General features: G+C 46.4%; 1 pseudogene; it reads left to right on the top strand.

Moving 5' to 3' along the window:
* The first annotated feature begins 2,279 nt into the window (after positions 1 to 2,279).
* Positions 2,280 to 5,645, top strand: LOC128748895 (uncharacterized protein K02A2.6-like; annotated as a pseudogene).
* Positions 5,646 to 12,016: the final 6,371 nt, after the last annotated feature.

Below are 12,016 nucleotides of genomic sequence, written 5' to 3'. Positions count from 1 at the left end.
GTGATTTTAGAATGGAAATGGAAAATCAGATAAGAGACGCAATTCTGAGTAAATGTACATCCGAATATGTGCATAGAAAATTGCTGGAAGAGGGACATGGATTGACTCTAGCTCGGACCTTGGAAGTGGCATCACAGTGTGAAAGAGTGGAGGAACAGCTGGCAGCCATGTCTTCCAATGGCCAAAAGAGGGAGACTGAGACAGTTCATCAAGTTGCTCAAAAAGGAGGGAAGTTCAAGAATCCCAGTGGAAGAATGAGAAACAGAGAAGAGGATATTAAAGACAAGAAGTGCTTCAGATGTGGATATACTGATCACCTGGGGAAAGACCCAAAGTGCCCAGCACGTGGACAAACTTGTTGCAAGTGCAAAGGGAAGGACCACTTTTCAAAAATGTGTCGCACTAAAAGACACTCGGACAGAAAAGTGAATTGAGTTGAAAATGATGCATTTGTTGTAAAAGACAGTGAAATGTCAGAAAAACTTACATTTTCAGTGGGTGGTGTCAGTTTGGAAATGTTAGTCGATGGGAATACTGTTGACCCAAAAGGGCATTGCACCAACAAAAGAAATAGTGAGAGCAGTACTGGAAGCTCGAGAACCAGAAAATGCCACCGAAGTCAGAAGTTTTTTAGGACTGGTAGGTTACAGTAGCAGATTCATCTCACAATTTGCAACATTGTCAGAACCACTTAGACGACTGACTCGGAAAGACACACCATTTAAATTTGGTCCTGAACAAAAACAAGCATTTCAAGCTTTGAAAAATGAGTCAGCAAAATCAGGTACTCTTGCCTATTTTGATAAGGATGCACCCACCAAGGTAATTGCAGATGCAAGTCCTGTAGGTCTCGGTGCTGTATTGGTGCAGCAACAAGAAGGGGAGATGGTACCAGTGTGCTATATCAGTCGTAGTCTGACTGACTGTGAGCGGAAATATTCTCAAACTGAGAGAGAAGCGCTTGCTCTTGTGTGGGCATGTGAAAGACTTCATCACTACATTTATGGTCGAAAGTTTGATCTTGTGACCGATCACAAACCTTTGGAGTTTATTTATGGAAAGAAATCCAAACCATGTGTGTTGTGTATGGGATTAATGGACGCTATGCTGAGACCGAACATTAGGTGGCGTCTGTATTGTTTGAGTGTTGTTTGTGTTCTATCTGTATCATAAAAGAAGACCGAAGAAGTGTGACAAAAACAACAGCCGTGGTGTCGTTTCTCGCCGGGATATTTGAACGTGTGTTCCCATAAGGATTCAGTGGCGAGAGATATAACATAAATTGGCGACGAGTCGTGTAGTCCTGAACTTTTCTCATCATCTGAACTGCCGGTGAGAGTCAAGTGTGGACGGACGTGAAAAGCTAGACCACGCGCTGCATGAAGGCAAGCTACTGAGCGGAGCTAAGGAGTGAATTTTTTCGAGTTAATGAGCCAGTCTTCATCTGAGGAGTCCGTGGAGCCCACCGAAAGACGCACAATGGCGAGAATGATTGGAAATATTTCGATGAAACCAGAGAACCGAGGACAACGTATATTGAACGTTTTGAACATTACGTCCTGGCTAATGAGATCCGGTCCGCGAAGAGATTGCCGGTGCTGTTTAGTGTGATGGGGGCAAAGACTTATGGACTTCTCCGCAGTTTGGTTGCTCCTGACAAGCCGGGGGAACGAGACTATGACAATGTTGTGGATGTTTTGCGAACTCATTTCGCTCCAAGACCGCTCGTTATAGCGGAAAGATTCCGATTCCACAAGCGGAACCAGGGTGAAGACGAAACTGTGGCACAGTATGTGGCTGTACTAAAGGGATTGTCAGAACATTGTGAGTTTGGTGCTTATCTGGAAGAGGCACTACGAGACAGATTTGTGTGCGGATTAAAGTGTGACACCGTGCAGAAGCGTCTTTTAACGGAGAAAGACCTCACCTTTCAGAAAGCAGTGGATTACGCAGTGTCAGCTGAGACGGCTGCGCGCGACATCCAGCAATTAAGCAGCTCGCTCAAAGTGAACGCCGTGTTGGCACAGAGAGGTGAAAGATGCCGCCACTGTGGGAAAATGAATCACTCAGAAGAGGACTGCTGGTATAAGGATCGCGATTGCCATCAGTGTGGGAGGAAAGGCCACACCAAACGCATGTGCAGGAGTAAAGACAAAAGTAACCAAGCCAAAGAAAGGAAACCACAAAGACTGGAACACATACACATACACATACAAAGAAACACGGTGCAAAAGATAAAAAGAAAAGAATATATCATGTAGAGACCAGAGAAGGCAATAATGAAAGTGAAGACACAAAATCTGACACAGACTGAGTTGGGGCTATATTCTTTGCCTCAGAAAGGCAGATATTCACGCATATCTGTGTTGCCTGAAATTCATGGAAAGAAAATGGAGATGGAGTTTGATACAGGAGCTGCAGTGTCATTGATTCCTTTGAAATTATACAAAAGTACTCTAAGTAAGCTGCCTCTACAACCTACAGATGTCATATTAAAGACATACACGGGAGAACCACTGGCACCAGAAGGGGTCATCAAAGTGCAAGTAAAGTTAAATAAACAACAGGCTAAACTGCCTTTGTATGTAGTGAAAGTGGATGCACCTCCATTGTTTGGCAGAGAGTGGCTGAGAGTAATTAAGTTGAACTGGAAAGACTTAAGAACTGTGTATACTACAGAGCAAGTAGAAAAAGAAAACTTGGAGACAGTGTTAAAGAGACACTCAGCTGTTTTCTCTCAACAGCTAGGCACCATAAAAGGAATTCAAGCCCGACTGACCTTGAGACCTGACAGTATACCAAAATTCTGTCCTCCACGAAACGTGCCTTATGCTCTTCGACCTCGAGTAGAAGCAGAGCTGAAACGTTTAACGGACCTGGGAGTGATTTCGCCAGTGGAGCATAGTGACTGGGGAACACCAGTGGTGCCAGTCAGCAAAAAAGATGGTACAGTGAGACTTTGTGGGGATTTCAAAGTCACCATCAACCCGGCCCTCTGTGTTGATAAATACCCCATTCCACGCATTGAGGACCTTTTTGCATCACTATCAGGAGGCCAACATTTCAGCAAATTGGATCTGTCAAATGCATATCTACAGATGGAGGTGGAAGAGGAGTCTAAAAAGCTGTTGACAATCTCTACACAGAAAGGACTATTCAGATTTAACCGTTTGCCATTCGGTGTAGCGTCATCGCCTGCCTTGTTCCAGAAAGCCATGGACCAAGTGCGACTTGGACTGCCATATACTCATTGTTATCTGGACGACATCCTCATCAGTGGTCCTGATAAGCAGACACATCTGAAAACACTGGATGCAGTCCTGGGCAGGCTAGAGAAGTATGACCTGTACCTCAAGAGTGAGAAGTGCATGTTTTTCCAGGAGTCCGTGGAATACCTGGGCCATATCATTGATGCTGCTGGTCTCCACAAATCTCCAGATAAGGTACGTGCTATTGTGGAAGCACCAGCACCAGGTGATGTCACTCAGCTACGTTCATTCCTGGGAATGTTAAACTATTATGGTCGTTTCATTCCTGACCTAGCTACTGTCTTGCAACCATTAAATGAACTGCTGAACAAAGAGAAGAAGTGGCAGTGGACACCTGCCTGTGAGTCAGCATTCCAGAAAGCAAAAACACTACTAGTGTCACAAGAAGTGCTGACCCACTACAACTCAGGGCTTCCTCTTCGGTTGGCATGTGATGCTTCGCCCTACGGGGTCGGGGCAGTGCTTTCACACATCATGCCTGATGGTGCTGAAAGACCCATAGCATATGCATCCCGAACTCTAAGCAAAGCAGAGCAAAATTATGCTCAGATAGAGAGAGAGGCATTGGCGATAGTCTTTGGAGTACGCAAGTTCCACCAGTATCTTTATGGTAACAAGTTCACGCTGCTCACTGACCATCGTCCACTGACCTCCATCTTGAGCCCACTGAAAAGTACACCATCAATGGCTGCGGCGAGGATGCAGCGATGGGCACTTCTCCTGTCAGCGCATGATTACACCATCGAATACAGGAAGGGTTCTTTACATGCAAATGCTGATCGACTGTCAAGGTTGCCACTTCCTCATGTCCATCACGAGACACCAAGCGCAGTAGAGGTGTTCTACACTGCCCAGCTGGACATGCTACCAGTTAGTAACTCTGAAATCAGACGTCACACCAAGTCTGATCCCATTTTGTCTCACATCCTAGAAATGGTCTCGACTGGTCGTTTTCCAGCTGCAAAAGATGCAGATGAGAAGTTGTCACCTTATATACTGCGTCGCCATGATCTCACAATACAACAGGACTGTCTCGTGTGGGGTGTGAGAGTGATAGTTCCACCTAAACTGCGCCCCCACGTTCTGAAGGAGTTACACGCAGCACATCCAGGTGTGGTGAGGATGAAGTCCTTGGCATGCAGTTATGTATGGTGGCCCGGCATTGATTCACAGATTGAGCTCCAGGCTAAATCCTGCCCCTCATGTCAGCATGTACAAAAAGAGCCTGGGCTCGCACCGCTCCACCCATGGATGTGGCCCTCCAGTCCCTGGGAAAGGATACACGTGGACTTTGCTGGTCCATTTGAAGGACATATGTACCTGGTCGCTGTGGACGCACATTCCAAGTGGCCTGAAGTGCATATTATGGACAGTACCACAGCTAACAGGACTATTCAAGTGCTGAGGGAACTTTTTAGTCGCTATGGCACCCCCCACATACTTGTCAGTGACAATGGACCTCAGTTTTGTTCAGAAGACTTCAGTACGTTTCTGAGGTTAAATGGAATCAAACACATTCGATCTGCACCATATCATCCTGCCACCAATGGTTTGGCTGAGCGTTTTGTGCAAACGTTCAACATGCATTGAAATCCTCCAAAGGTACAGCACCAGTGCAGCAACGTCTGGATTCATTTCTGCTGACCTACACCCCCCACGCCACGACAAAGGAATCGCCAGCCATGATGTTCCTTGGACGCAGACTGCGTTCGCGGCTGGACCGTTTGAAACCCAGTGTTGCTGGGGTAGTACACAGGTCACAGGAGGCACAACAACTACAGCGCCAACACGCTGAGGACAGACAGTTTGTTGTTGGGGAGTCAGTGTTGGTGCGTGACTATAGGAGGGGGGAAGAGAAGTGGTCACAAGGGGTTGTATTGGAAAAGACAGGTCCAGTGTCATACAAGGTAAATGTGGGAGAACCAGGTGTATGGAAAAGACATGTGGATCAGATGTTGACACGCCCAGAGTCTGAGTTTAAGTCTCAAGACACAACAGTGCACCCATCCATAGGCCCAGTGTTACTGCCTCAGAGTGCTAGTGATCCACAACCTAACACTGAGAAAACTCACTCTGAAAAGAATGATGTGTGGATTGGAGTTACCGATTCACCTAAGAGCAGTCAGATTAGTGAACCTACGAAGGATAGACAGACAGGGATAACACCACAAATTAGACGCTATCCTGTGAGAATCACTAAACCACCAGCTTGTTACCGTGATGAGTAAATTCACATGGCATAGTTCATATAGAGATGTAATGTTGAGTCATCAGGGTATTGTTTCAGTATAGTTACTAGTTGAATGGTCAATATGATATACCTACATATGTATAGATAAATTGTTTGTTGACAACATATCTTAGTGGGGAGGAATGTTGTGTATGGGATTAATGGACGCTATGCTGAGACCGAACATTAGGTGGCGTCTGTATTGTTTGAGTGTTGTTTGTGTTCTATCTGTATAATAAAAGAAGACCGAAGAAGTGTGACAACAACAACAGCCATGGTGTCGTTTCTCTCCGGGATATTTGAACGTGTGTTCCCATAAGGATTCAGTGGCGAGAGATATAACAATGTGCACGTATCAAAAGATGGGTTCTGAGGCTTCAACCCTATAAATACAGAGTTGTGCATATTGCTGGGAAACAGAACATAGCAGATCCATTGTCAAGGTTGTTTGGAGAAACAGCTTTGAAACAAACACATAAACACAAGTCAGAAGAATATGTCAGATTTGTAGCAGTAAGTGCCACACCAAAAGCTCTGACAACTCGGGAGATAGAGAGAGAATCAGTAAATGACACTGAACTCTGTCAAGTGCGCCATGCACTCGCAAGTGGGTGTTTTGATCACTGCAAAGCATATAGGCCAATTGTAAATGAGTTGTGTGTGATTGGACAAATTGTGCTGCGTGGTAATCGCATTGTGTTACCTCAAAGTTTGCGTTCGAGAACAATTGCTCTGGCACATGAAGGTCACTTAGGAATAGTGGGGACAAAACAACATTTGAGAACAAAGGTGTGGTGGCCTGGCATGGATAAAGCAACTGAGAAATACTGTAAAAGTTGTCACGGATGTCATTTAGTTGCCAGACCAGATCCACCAGAGCCATTAAGAACCACAGTGTTGCCAGATGGTCCATGGCAAGATGTAGCCATTGATTTGTTAGGACCGCTTCCTTCAAACCATTCTACATTGGTGGTCATAGATTATTATAGTCGCTATTTTGAGTATGACATTATGACCTCAACTACAACAGTGAGAGTGCTAGATAGTCTTGAATCTATTTTCAGCAGACATGGACTACCACTGACATGCAAGTCAGACAATGGACCACAATTCAGATCTGAACTGTTTAAAAAATACTGTGAACAAAATGGTATTCTGCATCTCAAAACAACACCGAAATGGGCACAAGCGAATGGTGAGGTAGAATGCCAGAATGCATCATTGATGAAAAGGATAAGAATTGCAGAAGCAGAAGGTTTGGACTGGAAACGAGAACTAAGGAAATATGTCACTGTTTACCGGTGTGTTCAACATGCAACAACAGGTAAAAGCCCAGCTGAACTATTGTTCAACCGAAAAGTGAGAGGAAAGTTACCAGAGTTTGGTCAGACAAGTACAACAGCATTAGATGTACGTGACAAAGATGCAGAGCAAAAGGGCAAGACGAAATTACATGCAGATCTCAACAGAAGGGCATGTTACTCAAAGGTTAACGTGGGGGACCAAGTTCTTGTGCAGCAAGACAAAGTAGATACATTTTCGACATTGTTCAACCCCACACCACATAAAGTTGTGAGCAAAACTGGAAATCAAGTTGTGGTTGAATCTCCAACAGGTGTGAGATATAAAAGAAACACAACACATGTAAAAAGATATGAGACACCTTTTCCACTGGACAAAATAGATGAAAAAATGGATGAGACTAGTGAGGTGGTGGACAGAGAGGTCAAAGAAGATGAAAAGGAACAGAGGAATATTAATCAGTCAGAAGTTCAAGAGGATACACAAAGAGATCAATATCCGCGTGAATCCCACAGGGTTAGAAGACCAACTGATAAACTGCGTGATTTTGTGTGCAATTGATTATGTGAATCTTATATTACAGTGTTTGTCATTAGAAAAAAAGTGAGTTAAAATGTATGTTTTGGTGTCTGAAAATGATGTTGATGATGTTGATGTCGTGTATTGAATGTGTATGTCACGTGATGGAAAGGAAAGAAAGGAACCCGGATGTAAGCAGGAAATAGAAGGGTATGTGATGGTCTGAGGAGAGGAATAAACACGGTTGAGAACTGTGGGATGGAAGAGGGACCCCGATGATCTTCTCAGCAGTCTTCACCACGCGCTGCAGGGTCTTGGGGCAGGCGATGGTACAAGAGACGAACCACACTGTGATGCAGCTGGTCAGAACGCTCTCAATCGTGCCTCTGTAGAAGGTGCACATGATGGGGGACGGAACTCCGGCTCTCTTCAGCTTCCGCAGGAAGTACAGGCGCTGCTGGGCTTTCTTGGCCAGTGCCGTGGTGTTGCTGTTCCAGGTAAGGTCCTGGAAAATGTGAACACCCAGGAACTTGGTGCTGGTGACCTGCTCCACTGCGGCACCAGCGATGAGAAGTGGGGGATGCAGGACAGGTCGTCTCCTGTAGTCCACCACCATCTCCTTGGTCTTCTCCACGTTCAGGCGAAGGTTGTTGTCATCGCACCACTGGACCAGGCGGCTCACCTCGCTCCGGTAGTTGGACTCGTCGTCGTTCCTGATGAGGCCCACCACGGTTGTGTCATCTGCAAACTTAATGAAGAGGTTTGAGTCAGACACAGGTGCACAATCATGCGTTAGCAGAGTGAATAGGAGAGGACTCAGAACACATCCCTGAGGAGCTCCAGTGTTCATCGTGATGGATCCGGAGGTATTCCTGCCAACTCGAACCACCTGTGGTCTGCCTGTGAGAAAGTCCAGTAGCCAGTTGCGGGGGGGGGGCAAGTCCCAACTGGACCAGCTTGAGGATGAGCTGCTGCGGGATGATGGTGTTGAATGCTGAGCTGAAGTCCAGGAACAGCATTCGGGCGCAAGAGTCTCTCGTCTCCAGGTGGGTGAGGACGGAGTGGAGAGCAGTGGAGATGGCATCGTCAGTCGAGCAATTGGACCGTTATGCGAACTGGTATGGATCTAGAGCAGGAGGAAGAGAGGTCTTGATGTGATGCATGACCAGACGCTCAAAGCACTTCATGATGATGGGAGTGAGTGCTACTGGGCGGTAGTCATTATGGCAGGTGGGAGATGTCTTCTTCGGGACTGGAATGATGGATGCTGCTTTTAGGCATGTTGGAACAACAGCTTGGCTCAGCGAGGTGTTGAAGATGTCTGTGAGGACATCCGTAAGCTCCCCAGCGCAGTCTTTCAGGACCCTTCCCGGGATGTCGTCTGGACCCGAAGCTTTCCTCACGATCTTCGCACCCTGTTCGGAGACAACGACAGTACCTGGTCTTCAGGGGTCAAAGGGATCTTCTGGGCTGGAGTCTTGTTGACTGCCTCGAAGCGAGCGAAGAAATCATTCAGCTGGTCGCGCAGAAGAGGGGAGTCATCACAGGTCTGCGGTGAGGACTTGTAATCCGTGATGGTCTGGATCCCCCTGCACAGGTTCCTGGTGTCTCTGCTGTCGCTGAACTGGTCGGCAATCTTCCTGGAATACTGCCGCTTCGCCTCTCTGATGCCATGTGCCAGGTTGGCCCTGGCTGCTCTCAGGCCCTCCTCATCTCCAGCTCTGAAGGCAGCGTTTCGAATCCGCCACAACCTGTGAACCTCACTTGTCATCCATGGCTTCTGATTAGGCCGGATGGAGATGGTTTTGGCGACTGTCACGTCATCAATGCACTTCCGGATGTAGGCTGTGACGGTCTCTGTATACTCCTGGAGATCAACGGTGTTGTTGATAGTGGCTGCCTCTCTGAACATGTTCCAATCTGTGGTGGAGAAGCAGTCCTGGAGTGCTGCAGATGATCCTTCGGGCCACACGCGGATCCTCTTCTTGGTGGGCTTTGTGACCTTCACCCGTGGCCTGTATGCTGGAATGAGCAAGACAGTAGTGTGGTCAGAGGCACCAAGCGGAGGCAGGGGGACTGATCTGTAGGCTCCCCTGTGCGCAGTGTAGACGTTGTCCAGGGTGTTGTTGCCTCGTGTGGAGAAGTTTACATGGCTGTGCAGTTGTGGGAGCACACTCTTGGGGTCTGCATGGTTAAAATCCCCAGCCAGGATGAGGAGAGCATCGGGGTGAGCTGTCAGCTGATGAGTTGGTGAAGTTCGTTCAGTGCCTCTCTCTTGCTGTTGTCAGTAGAGCTGGGAGGGATGTATACCGCAGCCAGCAGCCATCCTAATTGAGAAGTCAGGACTTCTCAATTAGTCCTGACTTAGTCCTGTCATTTGGTGTTGGTGATTAGGCGGTCTCACTGGACAGTTATTAGTGCCAAGTGTGTTCTTCCACGTTGGGCTCAAACTAGTGCTGTGGCTATGGTATGGCGTCACGTTTCCCATGTAGTCGCCGGAGCAGGGAAGCACCTGATTTGGCAACGAGTGTGCCCCAGAGGGACGTCCAGACCTGTATGGAGGGTTATTTGTGCCACTCCACTACATTCGGACTAACAACATTAGCAAGACATCTAGTAGGCCGGAATGGCGTGAGACCTGGCGTTTGGACATAGCAGCAGGTCTCTTGGCACGCCTCCCCTCTGTGATTAGAGACCGGCCACCGGTGAATTTTCACTTAGTTTGGTGACCCTTCTCGTGCACACTTATGCTCAGTGGTGGCCAACACGCATGGTCCGGCTGCAATCTGGTCTGGATGGAGGTCTGGATGTTGCAGTGCTGTCCTGCACTCCGCTGGTGCTGCGTCACCTGTTTGCAAGCAATTAAGTGCGGCGAAACGCACACTCTCCTTTGGACCACTGCTATACTTTTTGGGCAGCGAGTCCATCCGACGTTTGTCAGGCGGCCATGGTTCATGTCACTTTTTTTTTCAGGTCAGACTATGTGGTGAGGATTCTCTCTCCACCTAGTCAAGTTGACCTGCCTGGCGAACCTGGAGTTCCGGGCATAGCCCCGGCGAGTGCATCTCCACATTACCCAAAGGTTCTACCATCTCTGCTACACCCGGACTTCGGTCATTGAGGGATGGGAGAGGCGATGGAGCCCTCCAGCTGGCTCATGCGACTTGCCTGGCGGGGGTGTATCCATTGCCACGTGGCCTCCTCTTCTACACGTTCAAGTTCTTTTTCCGTGTGAGAGACCAGCAGGCTAAGCGAGGGCTTTGCTTCCTGATCTCAATATTCCTTCCATCTCTGCTACACTCGGACTACGGTCAAACAGAGATGGAAATAAGGAACGATTGAAAACTCCCAGGATAGGTCATAGGGAGTGGACCGGTGAGGGTTATATCCATCACCATCACATCATCCATCAACATTATGTTTTCTGTCGAAACCGACCTTCTCTCGCTCTGATCACGCGTTCTGCACTGTTCACTCACTGACCAGAAAAGTTTCAGAACATGAAAATCTTGAACTCTAGCAGAAAGACACTTTCTAATAAATTCAGCGCTAAATCTAACTGTCCGAACTTTTTTCAGAGTTCATCAAAATTTTTATGTTTTCATTGCGAAACCCACCTTCACTCGGGCTGAAAATGCGTTTACTGCACTGTTCACACACTGACCAGAATAGCGTCTGATCATGTAAATTTCACATGCCACTTGAGAAGAAGGGGTCTATCAAAAGTAAGTGCAGCACTAGTTCAACCTGTCTGAACTGGTTTCAGAGAGTTATCAACTTTTTTATGATTATCGGTGTGAAAAACACCTTCCCTTGGGCTGAAAACACATTTTCGGCACGGTTCACTCACTGATCAGAATAGCCTCAGGACATTGAAAATATCAACCGTAACTATAGGAAAAACCCTTTTTGGTATATTCAGCAGTAAATCTGCCTTTCTGAACCTTATTTCAGGGGGTTATGGACATTTCTTTTTTCACATTCACATACAATATTTCACCTGCCGCTATAAAAGAAGGGGTGTTTCTAGTAGGTGCCATTGGTGTGAAAACCTGCGTCACTCTGGCTGAAAACGCGATTTTTGCACTATTCACACACTGATCAGAATGGCCTCAGAACAATGAAAATATCAACTGTAATTATAGGAAAAAGACTATTTATAGTATATTGAGAACTAAATTAAACTTTCTGAACTGTTATCAAAGAGTTATCAACAGCTTTATTGTTACCTGTCCGAAACCCTAATTCTCTTTGTCCGAAAACATGTTTTCTGCATTGTTCACTCACTGATCAGAATAGTTTCAGAAGCTTAAAATATTACCTGCAACTATAGGAAAAACAGTCTTTCTAGTATATTCAACAGTGAACCTACAATTTTGAACTGTTTTTAGAGGGTTATCAACAATTTTATTTTTGCCGGTTCGAAACCCACTTTGTCTTTGGCCGAAAACCCGTATTACGCACTGTTCACTCACTGCTTGACGATTCCTCAGGAGATGTAAATTTCACCTGCCACTATAGTAGAAAAGGTATTTCTACAAAATGCAGAACTCAACATGTCTAAAGAGATTTGAGAGAGTTATTAACATTTTTATTTGTGTCTGTCTGAAAACCACCTTTTCTTGAGCTGAATACTTGTTTTCTGCTCTCTTCACTCACTGCTCAGGGATTTCTCACAACATGAAAAATTCACCTC

Source organism: Synchiropus splendidus, chromosome 17 (genome assembly GCF_027744825.2).
Source record: "Synchiropus splendidus isolate RoL2022-P1 chromosome 17, RoL_Sspl_1.0, whole genome shotgun sequence".
In the NCBI taxonomy this organism is placed as follows: Eukaryota; Metazoa; Chordata; class Actinopteri; order Syngnathiformes; family Callionymidae; genus Synchiropus; species Synchiropus splendidus.
Note: the sequence above shows the minus strand (reverse complement) of the source record. Positions and strands in the feature narration are given on the sequence as shown.